The following is a 19,983-nucleotide window of genomic DNA, read 5'->3' on the forward strand; positions in this document are numbered from 1 at the left end:
CTCTAAGATGCTCTGGAAGGCAAGGACCATCTCTTTGCTCTATAGTTGTCTATTGTCCAGCTTACTAGAGTCCTGGTTTACAATGAGCACTCAGAGATATAGTAATAATAAGAGCAGTAGTGTCCATTACTGGGTAACCGATACTGCTTTGTAGAGCAACCAGCCCCTTAGGGTATAGCTAAGAAGAGGCAAACACACAAGAAATATCACTTCCTTCAGTTCCCTGGATTTTTCTTGCAGCTAACCCATCTAAATGCACTGATGTTCAATTTTATTTAGCTTCTGAATTAAAAATGAAAACTCAACTTGCTTGGAATTCTGCTTCCCTTAAGTTAGTTGGCTGCAGTCCAGCTCTCAAGGCTTGTGCTTTTAGAGCCTGATCCAATCCCAGAGAAGTCACTGAAAATTGCTCCACTGATTTTAATGAGTCAAACCACTGCATGAGGAGTAAGCTATAATCTTTCAAGGCTTTTTAAAAAAATTATTTCTTTTATATGCTTTGAAGCACCAGCAGGTGTATCTCACAGACGCTGGATGTAAATCACAGTGGGAAGAGGGGGCTGTGTGAGCACAACTGCTCCCTGTTGCATAACCTAGAAGATGCAGGTTAATTCAGGTGATGCTTACAGGGTAGAGACTACAGCTCTTTTCATTCCCCAGTATATCTGCCTCTGGAAATATTTACAAACCACCCAAAGATGCCTCTGTGCCCTGCAGAGTGTTTTACTTTGGTTCCTTTGTGAGTGGGAAAATAAGAGCATCCTAACCTCTGGGTATAATTTATGGCAGAAATAAATAGCAGAATGATAGAACAGCTCTAAAGTAAAGTACTGAAAATATTCACCTGCCAGCTCTCCAGAGAAAGCAGGCAGGTGGGTGAGCCAGGAACAAGTCAGACTAAAAGCCTTAGAGGAATAGAGTAGTTTCTTCTAGTCATAAAGGAACAAAAAGTGTTTGCAGCACCTGCAGGCTGTTTCCTCTCTTGAAGGAAGCTGGGAGGTTGAACAAAGTATTATAGTGACAATGGAACAGTCTGTAGTCAAATTTGCACTTGGGCAAAATAAATAAAAGGACATATAGTATTCAATATTGCAAATGCCTGCACTACCTGCCAACAAGAAGCATATGTATTTGCTGAGTCGTTATGCCTGACACACACTGAAAAAGTAATGGGGTACATGGAAGACATGGGAAAGGCAGGATGGATCTCTTACACATCAGTAGGACTCCAGAGAATCAGCTGAGTCTTGCTGCTTAATGTGCAAATTCAAGGGCCTGGCTACTGAAACATAGTTTAAAATCTGGGAAGAATGAGTTACTCCAAATACTCTGTGAGCATATGTACAAGGGGAATAATGTAACACACAAGCAGTCTGTGCCTTTCTCAAAAGGGACCTTCCTTAAAGGGCTCTCTGAGGCTCCATGGGAGTTGTAAAAGGACGTATCTTGTCTGTTTCTGCACTACTTTCACAGCTGTATCAGGGGCCCTGAAGACATGTAAAGCAGAGGATTATGGTAACACAAAGGATCCTGTATCCTAAAAAAAGGGAGGAAAACGACTGTTGGCTGCACAGATGAAAGGTACCAGTGCAGCCATTCTGCAGTGCACACCATAATGCTTACCCAAGGCCTTGAAACAAGGATCATGCAGCAAACCCAGGAGTGTCTAGGACGGAGTTGTCTGACTGGTGGTCTGTGGTCTGTGATCAGGCCGTGACATTTTCCTTTGAATACCATCTTGGCAACAGAAGAGCTAGGAAAAGCTGATTAAGGAATCCCTTGAAGGCCATTTGTAGTTCATTCCTGAGAACTTGAGCCACAGGCTCTTCAATTGCTTTTGTGTCCAGCTAGGAGGGGGAGGGTAATCTGGAAGGTTGCTTCTCACTGTACCCACATATCATCACAGCATCCACAAGGCATCTGAGAGAAGACAGTGCTGACTTTGGGTCCTTTAGCACTGGAAAAACTGGATACCTTGGTAACAACCTGACAAACTGTTCTAGGAAAAACACAGAGAACAAAGAGTGCATAAGAGGATCATCTGCTTTTAGAAGAGCAGCCAATGGGCATGAGAGACTGAGGCCCTGGTCTTTGTAAGGACCTGCTATAACTGATATAAGATTGGGACAATTCTTGGGACGGTCATTGCAGCTCTCAAATCTGCTTCAAATCCACAGTGTGACAGTGGCTTTATTCCCTTTACCTCAGCCCCAAGAGTGACTTGTGACCTGGAGCACTCAGCATGCTCAGCTGAAAGTCTGTGCTTGTGCCTGAACAAGCAGCTGTGTACATCCTGGGTGTCCTACATTACACCCAAAATGTGAACAGAGCCTGAAGTGTCTGACTTGACCTTAGAGCACCCTGGACCTGAGAAGCTGGGCCAACGCTCATCAGTACTGTAACTTGAATTCTAAGCTCTTGTGCTGCAGAGATGCATTGTTGTATGATTAATGGATGCCATTAAACTAGAGAGACTCTTCAGCCAGCAGTGAAAACTCAAGAGAAATACCAGGCAGTCAGCCACAGTCAAGGGAGCTGAACCAAAAAAAAAGCTTGTGGTTTAAGAAAAGTCTTCAAGATTGCTCCATTCTAAATTGTTAATACACATTGATCCACCTTAAGAAAGTTGGTAGAGCTGCCTTGTGCCCGTGAAGCTCCCCAGGCAGGAGGAATGGTGTGAGTCCCACCAAAGACAGGGCATGACAGAGGAGTCAGTCAGCACTGGTGCTACCCTGACTCCTGTTCCTAGTGGGAAGGCAAAGCCTGGACACTTTGCTGATGCTACCTCAGGTTCTTTTAGATGTAACTGGTCACACAGAGAGGTTGATATCAAGAAGAGGAAGGTAGCATGCAGCTGGTAATAACTTCAGCTATGTCAGTGCATCTGCTCCACTGGTGGTAGAATCTACACATTCAAGGATTTGCACTAAGAAGCAAAGTTAGCTTCTAATTGTAATCAAAAATGCACTTCAGTTAGGTCATCTGAAGCAAACGTTGGTGATCCTTTGGGGGTTTATAGTGCTGATAACCTGATCACTGGTCACAGATACTTGAGTAAAAACTGTACTTGAATACAGACAAGAAGTACTGCATATGCTTTTCTGGCACAGCACAGAACAGAGTGAAATTTGTGCTTATTAAGCAATTAAAATTCCAGTTACTTGTGAAGTTGGACCATTAGGTTAACATTTGATGATTTCTCATGCTATGCAAGAGGCCAGCTGTTCACAACAGTGAGAATCCAGAACCAGGGAGGATGTGACAGACAGAGCTAAGGAGTGGGCAAAAATGCAGCTCAAAGTCCTGGGAACCTGGAGAAAAGCAGGCAGCAGGTAATAGAAGTGTGTGAGGAGTGTACACCCCTAAGTAGGCAGGATTGCAGGTGTCTCCATCCCTGCACTGCCACATGGATGGTTTCAAGGTAGAGCTAGTAACCATAGCAACAGCACCTACCAGAGCTGCCAGCCATCAGGATGCAGCTCCCGAGGAGGGTAAAGAGCAAGGCTGACCTACCTCTGCACTAACCCCACCAGCAGCACAAAGCACTGTCCCAGGCCAGCTGTGCAACTCCCAGGCCAGTTTAAGCAGGAAGTCCAAGAGCTCTTCACTTAACATCCCAGTGAAAGCTGGATCCACTGAACAGCAGCTCCTGATTTGAAGCAATGCTCAACTGATTTTTGGATTCCCAGGAAATTAAAAGATACTGAGCTAAATTTTGTGGTGTTGTGGGACAGGTCACAGGACAGGAGAACATGCAAAAGCATCCTCAGCAGAAAAGAACAGAGGCATCCCCCTTTTCTGACATATTTCCAGACAAGAGCTTTTCTTTCCCCTTGCACCTGCCTTTCTGCCTTGCTTTTAACTACTACTGCTTCTTTGCTGTTGCTTTTTGTTCTTACCCTTCCTTTCAGTGGTCCAGCAAAATCTTCTGCTTTGTAGGCATGATGCCAATGAAAACTGATGTTTACCAGCTCTAGTAGGGTTCATTTTCCTGCTTACACAGTTCACACTTTCTCCCAGAGAGAAAGAAGTTGTGGAGGAGGGAGGTTGCCATTAGCAGGATTAAATGTCAGACACCTGAGAAAGCTGACACTGAGGAATTGATGGAGGCAGCTCTTCATGAACAGGTGGCTACATCATAAAACCTCTTACACTTGATGCCACCCAGCCCCAGGCTGGCAGCCTTGGTAGAAAGGCCAGTGGCCAAATGGGTCAGAGACCTCTCATGGCAGGCTGGCTTCTTCTAGGTATGGACTGAACTGTACTGCAGTGACTGACTGCACGCACTCACCAGTGCCTGCTTCTTCTCCTTCTCTGTTGTCATCTTATCTGGGCTGTGAATCTCACATCTTTCAGCAGGATAGAATTCGTCTTACATTGAACACCAGGCATAAAAAATACAGGGAAATTGTTAGGCTCTGATAAACAAACATTTTCAGGAACAATTTCATCTTACTGACTGGAAATTTGTGACAGTTCTGAGCTCAGGCAAATCAAGCAAACTGCTCATTCTGATACTGTGAGAGAAAGCAGCAGCAGCCAGAGAAATTGAAAGATCGACAGTTAATTGGAAATGTTACATCTGCTGTTTATGCAAAAGGCATAAATATTTATATCCTGAAGGCTGACTTTTGGGTTTGCTCCTCAGCAGGAAGATATTTACATTTTGAATAAAGACTTCTTTCTTTCTCCTTCTCAGTAAACGTGAGAAGTTTATTATTCCTTTAAACAGAAACTCATAGCCATGTCCTCCAGTCCTGTTAGTCACATGCATGCAGATTCCCTTAGCTTCAACAAAAATTACAGGTGTATGCAAATTGTGACATCCATCTCCCTCTTTATTACAGACAGAAAGTGGGTTGTAAGACTAAAATGAAAGGGCAGGAACTGTGATCACAAAATGAAAAGGCAGAAAATGCAGTGACAATTCAAAGGCACCTGAGATAATAAACTGCTTTTCTAAGTCTGCTTTTGGTAAGAAAATAATCAAAGTTTGCACCTTGAAAGATTTTATAACATTAGCTGTTGATATAGAGCAAGGTAAGAAATACTTGAAAAATTTAAGTACAACACTACATTAGATTAAGCTGCCTTCACCACAGTGTGATGCGTGAACCAGCTAACAAAGTATAAAATCACATATGCAGTGATTCTAGAAAAGCCAGGGAAATATGCTGAACCAACCAAAAGTCTTTTACCCTGCAAACCATTTTGTGCCCTATCTGGCCTCCACTTCTCCTGCTTCTCTTTGCTTTTCCTTGCCCCTGTACATACTGAGCCAGGCTTCATCTCCCTCCCTGTCCTGTCCCATACCACTGTGCCAACTGCATTGCCCTCAACTTGCTCACCCTCCTATCCTGTGGTCTCCCATCCTGCTCCACTCTATTCTCATCTCTGCCTGCTTCCATCCTTGTTCTCTATCTCAAACTTCACCTGCTGTCCTACTCACTTCTCACCACATGTGCATTTTAGCACATGTGGCTCCAGCCTCCTCCCTCACCCCTATCATTTCCCAATTTGGCTGTCCTGCCTCACCTTAACATTACTCCATCTATTCTTGTCATCTTCTCTCTCCATCTGCTCTCTTCACCCAGTCCCAGTGTCAGCCCTTGTGTCTGCCCCTATTACATTCTCAGAAGACCTGAAACCCACACATCTCTATGTGGATGCTGAAGCTGTTTGCCTTAAGTCTCTTCCACAGCATCATTCATTTTTCATTTTAATCATTCCCTCTGATTAACTGTAATATTAAAGCTAATAAAGAGTTACAGATAATAACAAAACACTCTGATGAGAGGTAGGATGTTGTGGATTCTTCTCTATAGTACTTATCAAACACACTGGCCCACTGCTGAAGGCCAGAGTTAAGCCTTGGACATCTCAAACAGTGCATCTTGCCCCCTATTTAATGATAAAAACTATGCCTCTGCAGGGACTAGAGATTCTCCAAAGATATGATCTCATTATTTGAAAGCACTTGTATGAAACATGATTAGATTTATAGAAGGAGAGCCTGCTGTGACCGAGAGGGATACCTGACAGGGATACCTGACAGGAGTACTGATTTGTGGCTCTGTGGCACAGAGCTACCAAAAAAAATTGCAGAGAATTCATATTCCCAAAGGATCAGCAGACCAGGCCAAAGGTATGATGGAATTTACTTTCACCTCCTTTCTAGCAATCACTGGATCATTTTCAATGACTTCTCCCTTGCCTCTCAAAAAAACCCCCCAAAAAAAGGGAGCATCAAGATCATGAGAGGATGTTTGCTTTCTCCTCTGGTTTGCCCCTTGTTTCTGAGATCCTAGAATCTCACAGCAAGATTTTATTTTAGTTTAAGGGAATTTTTTGTGTGTGTTTCAAAATGCTTTGTCCTCTGGGACTATTTTTTTCTGGCTCCCATCGTTTCTGTTTCCATGGCAACTACAGCTGGCTCAGATGTGCAGTTGCCATGGCAACTGTCTGGTCCTCCTTTCAAACGACGCATTGAAACAGGAATGATATTTGCATCCCCAATGCTGTATGGAACAAATCTCTTTCACCACACATGGGGAAGACATAAGACAACTGTATAAAATCAGCACAAAATCCAATTTAAATCCTCTCAGAGAGGGTTTTAGACAGCTGGCGATATGAGAGAATTGCAAAGAAATTGGGCTTTTCCATTGAAGGGCTTAGGGGGAGGCTGGCACTTGACTGGCATTTTCAAAGTCTGTTCTGGGCAAAGTAGTATGCTTGGAAATACCCACATGGGAAGAACACAAGATATTCCAGGAACAGCTAATTCATGTAAAAGCTACCACATCTTACCTTCTATAAGATCTCAAATTATCATGTGTTAAGAAATACATCGTAAAATATACCTCAGTATTTCAACCTAAAGAACAGATCAAAGCTTGCATTACTCATGATTGTATCTTGGATATGACTACTGTTAGGATGCCTGAGACCCTCTTAGGTAGGTACTGTTACAGATTTGCAGAATAATAACATATATCCAACTCATGTCCCCCTCTCTGCTTGTGTAGCCCCCTGTACATCATGTGGGAGGTGCCCTGAGGATGCATGGCAACACCACAAGGCACCATAACTGCCTGCTTATCACAAGACATAGTACCAGAGGTGCATTTCTCTTCTGTGACATTAGGTAAAAAGGTGACAATAGTAGGATTTATTGTGTGGCACGTGTAAGGGCTTTGTCTTTAACTTCCTCATGTCATCTACACGTGCCTGCATTCGCTTTGTTGTTTGTCTTCTTCTTCGTTTTCCTTTTTTCTGTATCTTGTTGCTACTGTTAGGACAAATTGTGAAGAAAGGCATAGACAGGTCTCTCTGCAAGGCTCTGCTGGTTCTGTCCTCTTCACTTGTCTTCTGTAGCTTCCCTAAAGATTTTGATGTTCCTAACAGGTTAACAAAAGACAACAGCTGTGCAATGGAGTACTGTGGGGAAAATGAGTGTATTTCCTTGGGGAAGCAAGGAGTTGGCACCTTTCTTTTACACCATCAGCAGCTGTCCCTGTGCTGTCTTGGGCTTTGTCATGCTGCTGGGCTGAACATGGTCTCCTGGAGGGGTGCAGTTGAATCTGAATGTTTTGCATTCCAAGTGGGCACTGTCCTGGCTGTCTCGCTTGCAATAGTCACAGTCCAAAAGACTGAATTCCTGAATTAGTGCATGGCTTTGAGGTGAGGTAACTTTGGTATCTTTCCCATCAGCCAAAGCAATTTAAAAACAGTGCTGTTAGTAGAAAGGAGTAGGAAGGAGCAGGAATAATTAAAGAGCAAAAATTACCACAGAGTCCAGGCAGCTGCTGCTAATTATTTATCTGCAGCATATGGGCCTAGCTTCTCTTAGGGCACAGGGCATATACAGCACACCTTCTTTTTAAACAATTTTGCCCTATAATGTTTCATCCAATTCTACTGTTGTCTCCAGAACTTACTTGGTCCCATTAACCAACAGAACACTGTAGACAGCCATGACCAAATTTATTCTACCGTCTAATGTCAGAGGAAGATCATTATCCTTACTGGATAAACAAGACACATAAAAGCCAGGAAACTTGCCTAAATGCAGGTGGTCTACCAGAGCACAGGGACTGGAACTCAGGAGGCCCTCTAATTAGGCATTACATCCCTTCAGTGAAAGCATCCTCATCACTTCATTTGTGCCCAGAGCTTTTAAGCAGTAACGCCTCTGCCATCCAAATACTGTAAAAGCTTCCATGTGTAAATAACGGGTCAAAATAAATTTCTGAATGAGGTGCTAAATTCTGCATGGCTTTCCTTCCTCATTTTGGGGATTTTCAGCAAAACTCACCTTTCACTCAAGAGTGATGGAATCAATATGTTTTTTCCATCATTTATGTTGGAAGCAGCACCATAATACAATGCTCCTTCAATTACAGAAGATGGAATCAATACATTTCACCTCCATTTATGTGGTTAAGGTCTAAGTCAGCATGGCCCACCCTGTATTTATGGGGGTGGCTTTAATACAGCTCACTTTCATTTAATGGGGAGGAACTAATATGTCTTGCTTTCCCTTACAGGGGGTGGGAAGAAAAGAATCAATAAATCCACCATCATTTATTGGGAGGAATCTATAGATCTCACCTTGATTTACCACGGAGATCAATATCTCAACCTTCATTAAAGGGGGTGGTATGTTCAAATAAATAAGGTTCATCTGCTTTTAGAGCAAATTGACAGACTATATCTTTCCATGTATGTGGAGATGGTTCAGTATGGCCTTCATATATATAAGGCTTGGACAGCACATGGTTCACCAGCTAAGACAGGGATACATGTGTTTCAGCTCAACAGCAGGACTGGGAAGACAAGGGCAGGTTCAATACAGTGGAATTGTGGACTCTGCATGCTAGAGCTTCTGACTTAGAAATCTGTCTATGCATTCCCATTTGTGAAAGGCCAAGGTTCAGTTTGTATTAGAGTGTGTGGAAGCCCCTGGATTCAGTGTAATATATCTTCCTCAACATAAGACAGTGTAAAGGTGGTTCTTCATTTATGCAGAAGTACATTTGGTGGACTCCCTCATTTACAAAAGCTGGATTCACTGTTCCTTACCATGCTTAATAGGAAGCTAATATGAACTGTACTTTAATTGTAGGAGCAGAGAAAGGGGTATGATATGTTCCAGGATGACAATATTGTGGCAGCCTATCTGAATGTCTGAGAAGGAAGTGCTTCTTTACAGCTCCTTAGAGCACAGTGAAGCAAGAGGTAGTGGGTACACTGCTATGAAGAAAAGGGAAGATGCACAAGAAGCGAAGCTACTTTTACATCAAGTCTGTTACTGGCATGATTTTTCTCTTCTGCATCACACAGTCTGCAGAAAAAGCTGATCTCTCTGCATTTTAGAGCTGCTACTTCAAGCTGTTTCAGGTTTCTTGTCTTTGTCTCCAAAAGACACTAATCACCACCCTTCATATCATCCTCCCTCAAAACAGCTCAAAGCACAGCTGAAAAGAGTGCGACTTGTCCTTTAATCACCTATTAAACATCTAACATCACAGGACTCTTGTGGACACCACAGCAGGGAGCCTTTCAAATTTAGGCTAATGATTTCATAGGAGCTCAGATTACCAGTGAGTGACCAGAAGTAAATGCTAGTTGATGCAGCCAGGGGGCTTGCATGATATGAGTTAGGGGGCATCAGTACAATTCCCAGAGGAGATATGTCAGAACAACTTAGGAAAAAATATCAACCCAAGTGCCCACCTTGTTGGGTTTCTCAGCAGGAAGCCTGTGGACTGAAAGGACCCCAGAGATTGAACTGCCCTGTCACTTTTCATTATGTGCAATAGCTGCACAGCATACAAGCACCTGCAGCTCCCCTTTCAAGGTGAAAAGATAAAAAAGCAAATAGAGAGCACTTTAATATTACCATTAAAATACAGTGTATTGAAAACATGGCAATCCCTGCTGACCTCTCCTTTTTCCCAGGCAAAAAGAGGAAACGGGCAAGCATGAGGTGAGGAACCAAAAGCAGACTGGTTTTGACTCAAACTAGCTGCTTCTTTTGGCTGGTGAAAGGGTGCAGCAGATTTGTAGGAGGCAGATGGGATGTGTCTTTTCCATCCCTGAAGTAGCAGGAATGTTTATTTTCATCACTGCATTGCATCAGCATCACTGCTTCTCCATCCTGGCTGCTTGTAGTGCTGTACTTAAAACTGTGTGTGTCTCTGTGCAAAAGGACTTTTCACAGTCTGCCCTTTTATAATATGATAGTGGGTTATCTAGGTAGACAGACAGAATGTGAGAATGCCTATTTGCACACAGAGTATTTCCATTACAAACAGGATAAATCCACAGTGTGTCCGTCTCTTCCAAGGCTCTCCTGCTACCTTATGCTCTTGTCCTCAAAGACACTACCACTTCCCTTTTTTTGTTTCTTTTCAATTCAAAATATAACACCAGTGTTTCTGAATCTCCCTTGCTTTATGCCCTAATGTCCTGGCTTTGCCCCCTGCCTTCCTTCTGTTTCTCTCTGGGGTCTTTCTTTAAGATGCCCTTCCTTAGACCTCCAGGTAAGCTTCTCAATATTGCCAAAAAATATGAAGATCCTCCAGTCACATCTATAAACCTATGTAATGTTATATTATATCTCTTCGTAGTCTAATACAATGATAAATTAGAGAGTTATTCTGTATGTCACCCTTTTTTCTTAAAGCTTTCTGAGAAATCTTCAGCAGCTACAGATGGATGTGTGAGTTCTGATTCTGCTGAATTCTTGAGGCACACAATACAGGCAGAGTCTCCCATCACTACTCAGATGAACTCCTGGAATGTGATTTGGAAAAGGACAAGACATGTGGCAGGGATCCAACAGGCTACTTCAGAAATTATTGCAAATTCCATCCAGAACTGGAATAAAGCAAGGGAAGGAATAAGAATATACTCCTTAGGGCAGAAGTGTGCCTTAATTACAGAATATAAGAGACCACACGGTATGATGATGGGCTTGTTAGAAGAATTTGAATTAATATCCAGCTCTTACATGCTGCTTTTTGTTAGAAGAGTTCAAAGTGCTTCACCAGTGGCACAAAAATGATGATATTTAGCCAAAACCAGCCAGTGGCAGGACCACAAATGGAAACCAGCTGTCCCAAGCATACTGGGAGTATGTGCTAGTTCCTAGCCATACTTTCTCCCATAAAAGGAATAAGAAATGAGTTCAGCTTCTAGTATGGGCCAGCTGTAAATAAGCAGAAGGACACATATGAATTCTTTCAGGGGTCACCTTCATAAAAATACCTGTTTTCTGTAGTTCTACAAACCCTTCTCCTAGGAGTGCACAGTAAAGACTGCATGACAGAAGTGCTCACCATATGTGCTCCCCCATGTTTCTGCCTTTGTCTACCATAGCAGCCAGTGCAGCTTGGGCACAGCTTAGAGCAAGCCTAACCTGCAGAGAACTCATTCCACTTCGAACTGAAATCAACAGCAACCCCTCTTCTTTGTCTTGGTGTGAGCAGCTGAGCAAATTCAGTGCAGTGATTGAGAGGTGGTATTTCGTGATCCACAAAGTATTTTAACACCTTTTCATCATGAGATGACCACGCAGGCTTTTTGCACTCTTTCCATATCTATTTGATTGTGCTTTCAGTAGCTGTAAACAGGGACACAATAACAGTCTTCCGTCTGCACGGAGTCTTGTTCTGCATTATTCATACATTGCCTTCCTGTTTCACACACTTATGTCAGTCCTCACTCAAGCAAAATTCATGCTAAATGATTCACGCTTTCTTTCTCTGTGTGTGTCTTTCTCTTTTCCTCTGTCTTTGAAATGGGAATGAGAAAAAAAAATTGTAAAAAAAACCCTCTATGATTAGACTTCTACCTCTCCCTTTTTCCTTCTTCCCTCCTCAGCTAGACCCCAATTCTCAGAGACATCTATATCTGGTCTCTTGATTTTAGTGTGTCTGATGCAGAAGAAAATGGAGCAGAGGAGCCATCATTGTTTACAAGTCTCATCAGTATTGTCCTGTTATGCACTGATTAATCCTAATTTCTGAGATTAAAGAAAGAAACCCCCCATCTGTATATTGTCTTTGCTGCTGCCAGAGATCCATCTTCTCTTTCTCCTTTCCCTGCCCTGCCCTCAGGATGTTTGCCCTGAGAAGCTTCCACACCTATCTTAGGAGCATATTACTTGCTCCAGGGCACTTGCCAGGTGCTGTGCAGTTCTGTTTTGCTACTTCCGTTACTTGATATTCATATGGGTTTAATAGAAGGGCCAGCAGGAAGGCACACATTGTGGCATTCTGTGTACAGAGATGAATCCCAGCTTTGTGGTCTTTTTTGACTTGCATATGATGCAGCTGAATGCTTTAACCTGCAGATGCCTGACTAACTCTTCAACATTACATCAAGAGATGACTGAGGTGCTGATGATGGGTTGAAGAAAGCAACCAAGGACACTGGAGCCAGTTTTCACGGTTCACCCCATAGAAAAGGTATCAAGGCCAGAATGATTTTAGATTACCATACATGCCAGTGTCCAAGACGGCATTTTTCTGTCTTAATATGGCTAAAAGGTTGCAATCGTTCCCCTCAGAGCAGAAATCCCTCCTGTCATCCATGATTTACGTCATGCTCAATGCGCTCTAAAGCACTGCATCAGGGAATGTACTCTCAGTGCACTAAGAAACTGAAACTACTGCTGAATGCAGATGACTGCCAGCTGAATAGACTTTCTCACTGGGAATTACCAGTGCTTGCCAAACTGCAGTGGGTGGCCATGCTTTTCTTGGGGAATGTGAAAGGTTCCTTTGGTTCGTTAGAGCCCTGAGTAAGACCAGTGTAACTGAGAGATGCCTACCTCCCACTGAGATCCTGCAGTGCCGTAGTGAGCAGAGACACTTCTGCTGATGCCCTGTCTGTAGTGACAAACGGGCTGAATGCTTCTGGCAGGGCAAACCGCATAAAAGAGTCTTCATTTAGGGGTTTTTTCCTCCTTCTGGTCCCGAAATATATTTGTATTTTACATTTCATCTGTTGCATTTTAGTGTCTGCTACAAAAGCCACCTACTTTACTGGACCTCTGGAGCATGAACTTTCCTTCAGGAACCAACCAGTTAAGTCCAGTTATACTGTTACCTTTTCTCTGAAACTGGCCCATGCCAGAGGATTATAGGGAAGGTGGAGACAAACCATTGATGGCAGATGGTTTGAGTACAAGAATTATTGCAGTAATACAGACAGTAGTTTTCAATTACAGAATTTTGCTTTATGGGGACTTTGTAATGTTGCTGAGAAATTAGTCTTTGTAAGGATTTGTACTTCTTATCTAGAAATGAAGCAGGTGTGGGTTTTTGCATTGAGACAACTAGGGAATAAAGCAAGCAAGAAGGACTTACTTGAATGAGTTTTTTTCTGATATTGATAGTAAATGCTCTTTCATCTTTCTTATATTCTTCCTGGTTAAAGCCTTTTGAAACAACGTGAACATTTTCTGTGGTATTTACAGTTCAGATGCCTGCAAGCACATCATGGTGCTTTTCCACATTAGCCGGTTTTTCTAGCAACATCAGCCAAAGGAAGCTGTCTGCTGCCAAGGAAGCTCTGCAGTTGCGAAACTGTGAAGAAAGACACACCAAGAGGAATGGGAATTGTTTTATCCCCGACGAACCCTGCCCCATTCTGTGCAACCTCATTTTCAGAGCAATGATTATCCTGACATCTGGGTACCCTCAGTTGGGCTTGCTCTTACTGGACTATTTCTATCAGACCTAGCCTCTGTTGCTCATGATGCAATTTCTGAGTGTTTTCTTGGCTCAGTTCAGGTGTGGAATCCTCTTTTTTGGGTTAGGACCATCTTCATCCTGGCCTCCAACAATGGGTGGAACAGTTTCCTCACCCTGCCTTTCTCTGCAATCCCTACATCTAACTGTTTCTCTGGGGTGAAGAGGGAATGCTGAAATTTGTGATGCTTTGTTTCTCACCCTACCTTTTTTTTGCATCCAGAAGTCCTCCAGAGACCCAAATCCATCTTCTACACTGAAGCAATGCTGGGGAAGGGGAGGGACTGCAGACTGATTTTCAGGGGACTGCACTGTTCAGCAGAGGGACTGTATCCAGGCAACCTGCTTCCCCTGCCTGAGACAAGGACACACAACTGGGACTTTGGAAAACTAAGAAGAAGCTACTGTAAAGAGTGGGCTACATGGGGGCAGCGGGGGAAATGGTGCGGGGGGAGCCATGTTATTTTGAGCAGGTTATTTCTGCCCTGGCATCTTCATGACACTGGACCCAGCTACAGTAGCCAACAGAGCCACCCAGCTGCTCCTTTCCAGGTCCCCACCAAGAGATGGGAAAGGGAGTGGCTCTTTCATTCTCCCATAGGATGGGCACGGGGACAGGCTTGCCCTGCCTTTTTCAGGAGCCATTCCCCAGCTCCTGAGCGAAGAGGATTGTAGTGCACTATAATCCTGCTTCTTGGGGCACAGTGAGAAAAAGCCCTATATTGTTTGGAAAGCTCAAATCCTGCACTGTGATGGATGGACAGACAAAACAACACACGCAGGCAGAAGATGCTGTGAGACATCAGAATGGCCCATGCTGAGATCCTCCACAGGCAAGCACCTCAGGAGTTAAAACCTCCTTTATTGCATTGCTATCTACCTCACCTGGTGCAGGGGAGTCTTAGATTCTGCACACCTGCTTTGACCAAGGTCCTAGGATTTGGGCCCAACTTCAGACCTCACCTGATGCTTTATCAGCCAGGAGTCAGGGTGGGCTGCCAGCAGCTCTGCAAAGCACAGGGAAAGCCTCTACACAATGACTGTCTCGATTCTCTCCCTAAAGGCAAAGACATGAATTTTTCCAGGACCCAGCACCATCTTGCTTGTCAGCTGTTCATTGTTCATTGGTAAGTCTCATCTAACGGCAAGGTAAAAGGTATGTCCTTTAAGTGGAGCTGCCTACATGTCTTCTGACACCTCTGGAATGTGGGTCTGGTTTTGATATTTAGGGACTCCGCAGGGGATGAAGAAGCCCATAGCCCTTTGGCAAGAGATCCTCCAGGCTTCCAAACTGAAGGAAGTAAATTTGTTCTTCGTTCCTGTTTCCTCTTTTTCTCAGTCATGCTCAAACAGTGCATATTGTCCTTCACCTCAATTAGTCCCCTTTGTTTACCACAACTCTATTGTATCTCCCCATCTCTCTTCCTACTCTTTACTGTCTCCTCTTTCCTCCTTCATATGGTTTTTCAGATCTGAGCCCCATCACCCTGTCTGCCTGGGCTGGCAAGACTGCTTAATAAGCAGAGCTAGGCTAGGAGGGGCTCCTACCCACGGCTCAGGCATATCCTGACCTTTCAAGTGCCTCTCTCGGAGGAGTACCTCCGTTGCCTGCCCTTTGACTTTTTTCAGTGCTTTTTAACCTGCGACTGAGTAGCTCACAAAGTGCCGTTTGCCAAGAGGAGAGAAATGAACTGGGGGGAGGAAGGGGAGGGGCAAGGGGCTTGGAGAGAACATTAAGGAGCTAAAAATAACCATGGGTCAAGTCTAAATGAGCCTGAGGCGCTTCTCCTCCCCCTGCCCGCAGCTGATGCCGCAGTCAAAGAGAGGACAAGCAGCCATGAAGTATTCGGACTGTCTTCAGAAGCGGCACCTCGCCCTTCCCTCGGGGCATGCCTGCTGCCAGGACGGTGATTGCTACACTGCTGTAGAAAGAGGAAAACAAAACAAATTGAAAGGAATCTGCCCCAAAATAACCCCTCTGCCTCCTGGCACCACGTCAGCCACAGAAAATTTTGTGAACCACAGATGTTAGGCAGGAAAAGACCTATTAGTTCCCATCGGCTCTCCAACCAGGAGGTGGGAAAAGGAGAAGTTAGGGCCAGATTATCCCCTCCAGACTATTTCAGTCAAGTATATCAGATAGGAAATTCTCTTTAGATCAAATAGACAGATACACAGCTCTCCACAGCCTCCACTTTGAACACAGTGACTCCCCTTAAGGTATCCATGCAGGTCTGATTCAGAACGGCACATAGAGATGAAGCAAAGATTATAAAGCACCATGACATAACATCTGGTGTTTGGTAAGCTCTAATAAATAACTAAAAAGAAAGTTTTGAGTGTCCTAATCCATGACTTGCATGAGGAAGTTTCACCAGCTTGCGTGAGAATTAAGGAGTAAGAAACACAAAGCAGAGGCAAGTGTTTCAAATGTGTCTGGGGAAAGTAGTACTACTAATTTAAACACAATACAAATGGTATTTTAAAAACCTACATATAAGTGTAAAGATAGCAGAGGCCAGCAGAGGTAAGAAATGCATGTGCAGCAAGCCAGTGTTTAACTCTCATTTCCCTTCTTTCAGATCCCTGCCTATTCAGTATACCAGACATCCTGAAGTATTCAGCAAATGAGGACATCATCAGCCTTCCTTCCAGTCCAGTGAATTGAACCAAACTCAGATTTCAATGTCTAGTTTTCCTCTCCAGTCTTCTTATAGCCTGAGCTTATGCACAAGGGATTTAGGACTACTAGAAGGCTTGATGTTTTTTCAAATCCATGTCCTGCTAAAGACAGTGATGCGTACCTTGCCAGCAGATTTCACAGCTGTAAGCAGACAGATGAGAAATATCAGTATGTAGATATAATGAATTGTCATCCAGATTCCATAGGAGAGTCTTTTATGATTGTTTATGCTTTTCCCAGTTTCATCAGTGTTCCTGTGACCTTTCTGCTGTCACTCATCTACTTCCCCATTCTTCCTGCTATCTTCTACACCATCTTCTTGTCTGTCCCTGCCATCCAACTTCTGCTCCTCTCATGCTTTGAAACTTTAGAGAGAGAGCTTAAGACAGGAGCCAAATGATACTAGCCAGGTACAGAGGATGCAGGCACTAGTGATGAGAAGCATGATCACACAGATTTGCCAGGTATGGTGCTACATTCTGGGATTAACTTCAAGGTCTAGGGAGCTTTGTTTCTCTAACTATTTACAGTATAAAACAAAAATAAATGAGCAGCTCTGCAATGGAGAGGGGAAGTGGGTGAGATCCTCACAAATTTTGTGAATTCCCCTCCCTTTGACAATAAAATGAGAAAGAATAAAATTGGCTACAGAACTGGCTACTTCCCATGTGTCATCAGCCTGCTAAGTACTGTACAGCCCAAGAAAAACATGAAGTTCAGCCAAGCTGAGACTTCCCAGCTCTCATACTGAGGACATTCCCACTGTGTTCCCTGAACGCTTCTCTAATGGCCCTGCTGACACCTGTGCACATCCACTGTTATGACATAAAGGTGGGGGAAACTGAACCAAGTAAATCCAGGGACTTGCGAACAGATGACCCAGCTAGTTACCTCTTCAGGCAGGACTAGCTTGTACAGAGCACAAAAAGGGGATAAAACAGCCCAAGAGTCGTGGTGAGGGAGATGGTAAACTGTTACAGTGAGCAGGCCTAGAGGACTTAAGAGAAGGATGTGGAGGTTCTCGTCACAAAGCCCCAGGAACAATTCATCTAACATTTGCCAGGAATACTGTCCTGTGGGGAATAAGGGGATGAATGGAATGATCTAATCCTACCTTCCAATCCTGTAAGCAGCCTAACTAATCTCAGACACTGGTTTAAAAGGTAGTCTGCAGGATGCTCTTACAAGATGCTTCCTGAATTCATTTTCTCTTACGTCTTAAAGGGAGACTTCTAGCTTAAGACAGTACTGCTTGACATGGCTAAGGAAGTGCAGAGCTGAAGCTGAGTCTGTGAGAAAACCCCTACTCAGCAGCACCTTAATTTTCAGTTCCCAGCACCTGACACTGGAAGGCTGCCATTCTCCTCTAATCCCACAACACAAACCAGACCAGCCTTTTCCCACTGCAAGCTCCCTTGAGATATCATCATTGCCTTTTTTCAGAAAGGCAACCTGGACTGTATCAATGAGCGGTCTGGTGTCCAGCAGAGAAGTGTGACTCATTCTTTCTTTGTCACAGTCATAAAAGCCACAATAGGACATGTTGCCCCTGATGGCAGGAGACAGGAGAGGATGAACCAGAAGGTCAGCCTAGAAAAGCATTTCTTCCAGTCCTGTGTTGCTTGCCCAGCAAAACTGAGAGAGAAACAATGCTTTCAATGTTGAGAGAGAGGATCAAGAGACTTTAATTTGTCCCTGCCTTGCCACTGACTGTGTAGGGTTTAATGTATCTCTTCTATTATTTTACCTGTAAAACACAGGCACTAAAACACACTAAACACAAGGAAAGTGTAGAACTCAATGAATGGATAATTGTGTATCTTGGGAACAAAGTATGCATTTGCAATTAACTGAAGATATTCTCTATTGCCACCAGCCTTTGTAAAGCACCTTCATTGCTCAGAAAGAAACATATAATACAGTTAGCAGTACACATTATTAAATTAGTCATTCATCCTGCAATTCTATATGCCAGCATATTTATAATGTGCCAGTTGGTTTGGTTTCTAGGTGAGAAATGCACAATATTGAACTCAAATTAATGAAATAAAATACTTTACATATTTCTGATTAGAAATGCTACAGATTATTTCCAAAATTATATTGTTAACAACATATGGCTTGCCATGTTCAGGAGGTTTTCATTGCTGCAGTTGGTGGTACAGTTTGGGATCCCCAAGTCAAAAGATGTTACATAAATACCAATGCAAAAGTACTTCAACAGTTTCTCACCAACGAAACTCCAATGGCTTTGTGCATACTTTGCATAGTTGTTTATTACTATTACTATTTTTATTATAACTTTTTTGAAAGTTAAGTAATATAATATATTAGGTATGATTATAATTATTATTCCAGATTCTCTGGTATATTTCCTTTAAGATGGGACCTGAATCCCAATGACTGCCTCCCAGTTTGGACAGTTCTATCTTCTACCACTTCTCTCCAGTTTCAGCTGGATATAATCTGATTCCATCCATAAGAGACAATGAAAGTGCTACTCTGTACTGTTAAATAATTGTCATGTTCAGCCCTAGGAATGACTATTTCAACAATGGGATAAGCAATTTCTGTATTTTATTTGTAAACACTTGGCATATTTCAAATTAAAATGCCTACCTAAAGAGTTAATTTCAAATATTTGTGCTTAGTGATGTTTATCCCTTCTCTCTTAATTTCTTTCTAGTCCAGATCCCCTGGTCTAAGTGGGAGGGAGGATTACAGAACTCAAATTGTCTTTAAGCTACTTAAATACTTCAGTAATTCTGAGGCTAGTGGCAGCTCAGTTTAGCTCCTAGGGATCATGCCAATGGCATCACCTGCTCAAACAGGGCAGAGCTAGAAGATGGGACCAGCAGATCTGAGCATTCATGGGCCAGATGAAGAGAAATCATCCACCAAACTAAGATGGGGAAGCACAGTTGCGGGATGAAAGGGCAGCAGCTGTAAGAACTGAAGATTTCCAGAGGCAGTTTTTAACCACTGGTGAGAGAATCAGCTGTGATTTCAACAGCCACATCTACCCAACTGGACTGAACCACCTCCAGCACAGAAAAGGCCTCAGGGAGAAGATAAAAGTTTAATTAATTAATGCTTGTAAAATGCTTTGAGACCCTCAGATGGAACACACCAGAGAAGTAGAAAGACTTAATTATTTTTACCACTGATATTATGGGGGGCCATTGATAATATCTTATTTAGATACTATAGTCCTTTCATTCTTTTTAGGCTGGATCTGATCTGCACATGGTATCTGAGACCTAAGAACAGCTAGCAGAAATGGTGAAATTATAATCTCAAGTATTTGGTTTCTAAAAATATCTTTTCAGGGGTATACACTCAACATTATGTCAGACCTGCTGCTAAAAAGTAATCAACCTACAGCATGAGTACACCTTAAACCAGCCACTGAATTGTGCCTTTGTCTCCTGCCACAGCAGTTCTTTTTCCCTTATTTCCCTTTACATGATTTTGCAACAGGAAATTTAGCTATTAGCTAAATGGCAGAAAAATATTCATACTGACATTATCAGAGTT

This window comes from Aphelocoma coerulescens, chromosome 5, assembly GCF_041296385.1.
Source record: "Aphelocoma coerulescens isolate FSJ_1873_10779 chromosome 5, UR_Acoe_1.0, whole genome shotgun sequence".
NCBI classification, from domain to species: Eukaryota; Metazoa; Chordata; class Aves; order Passeriformes; family Corvidae; genus Aphelocoma; species Aphelocoma coerulescens.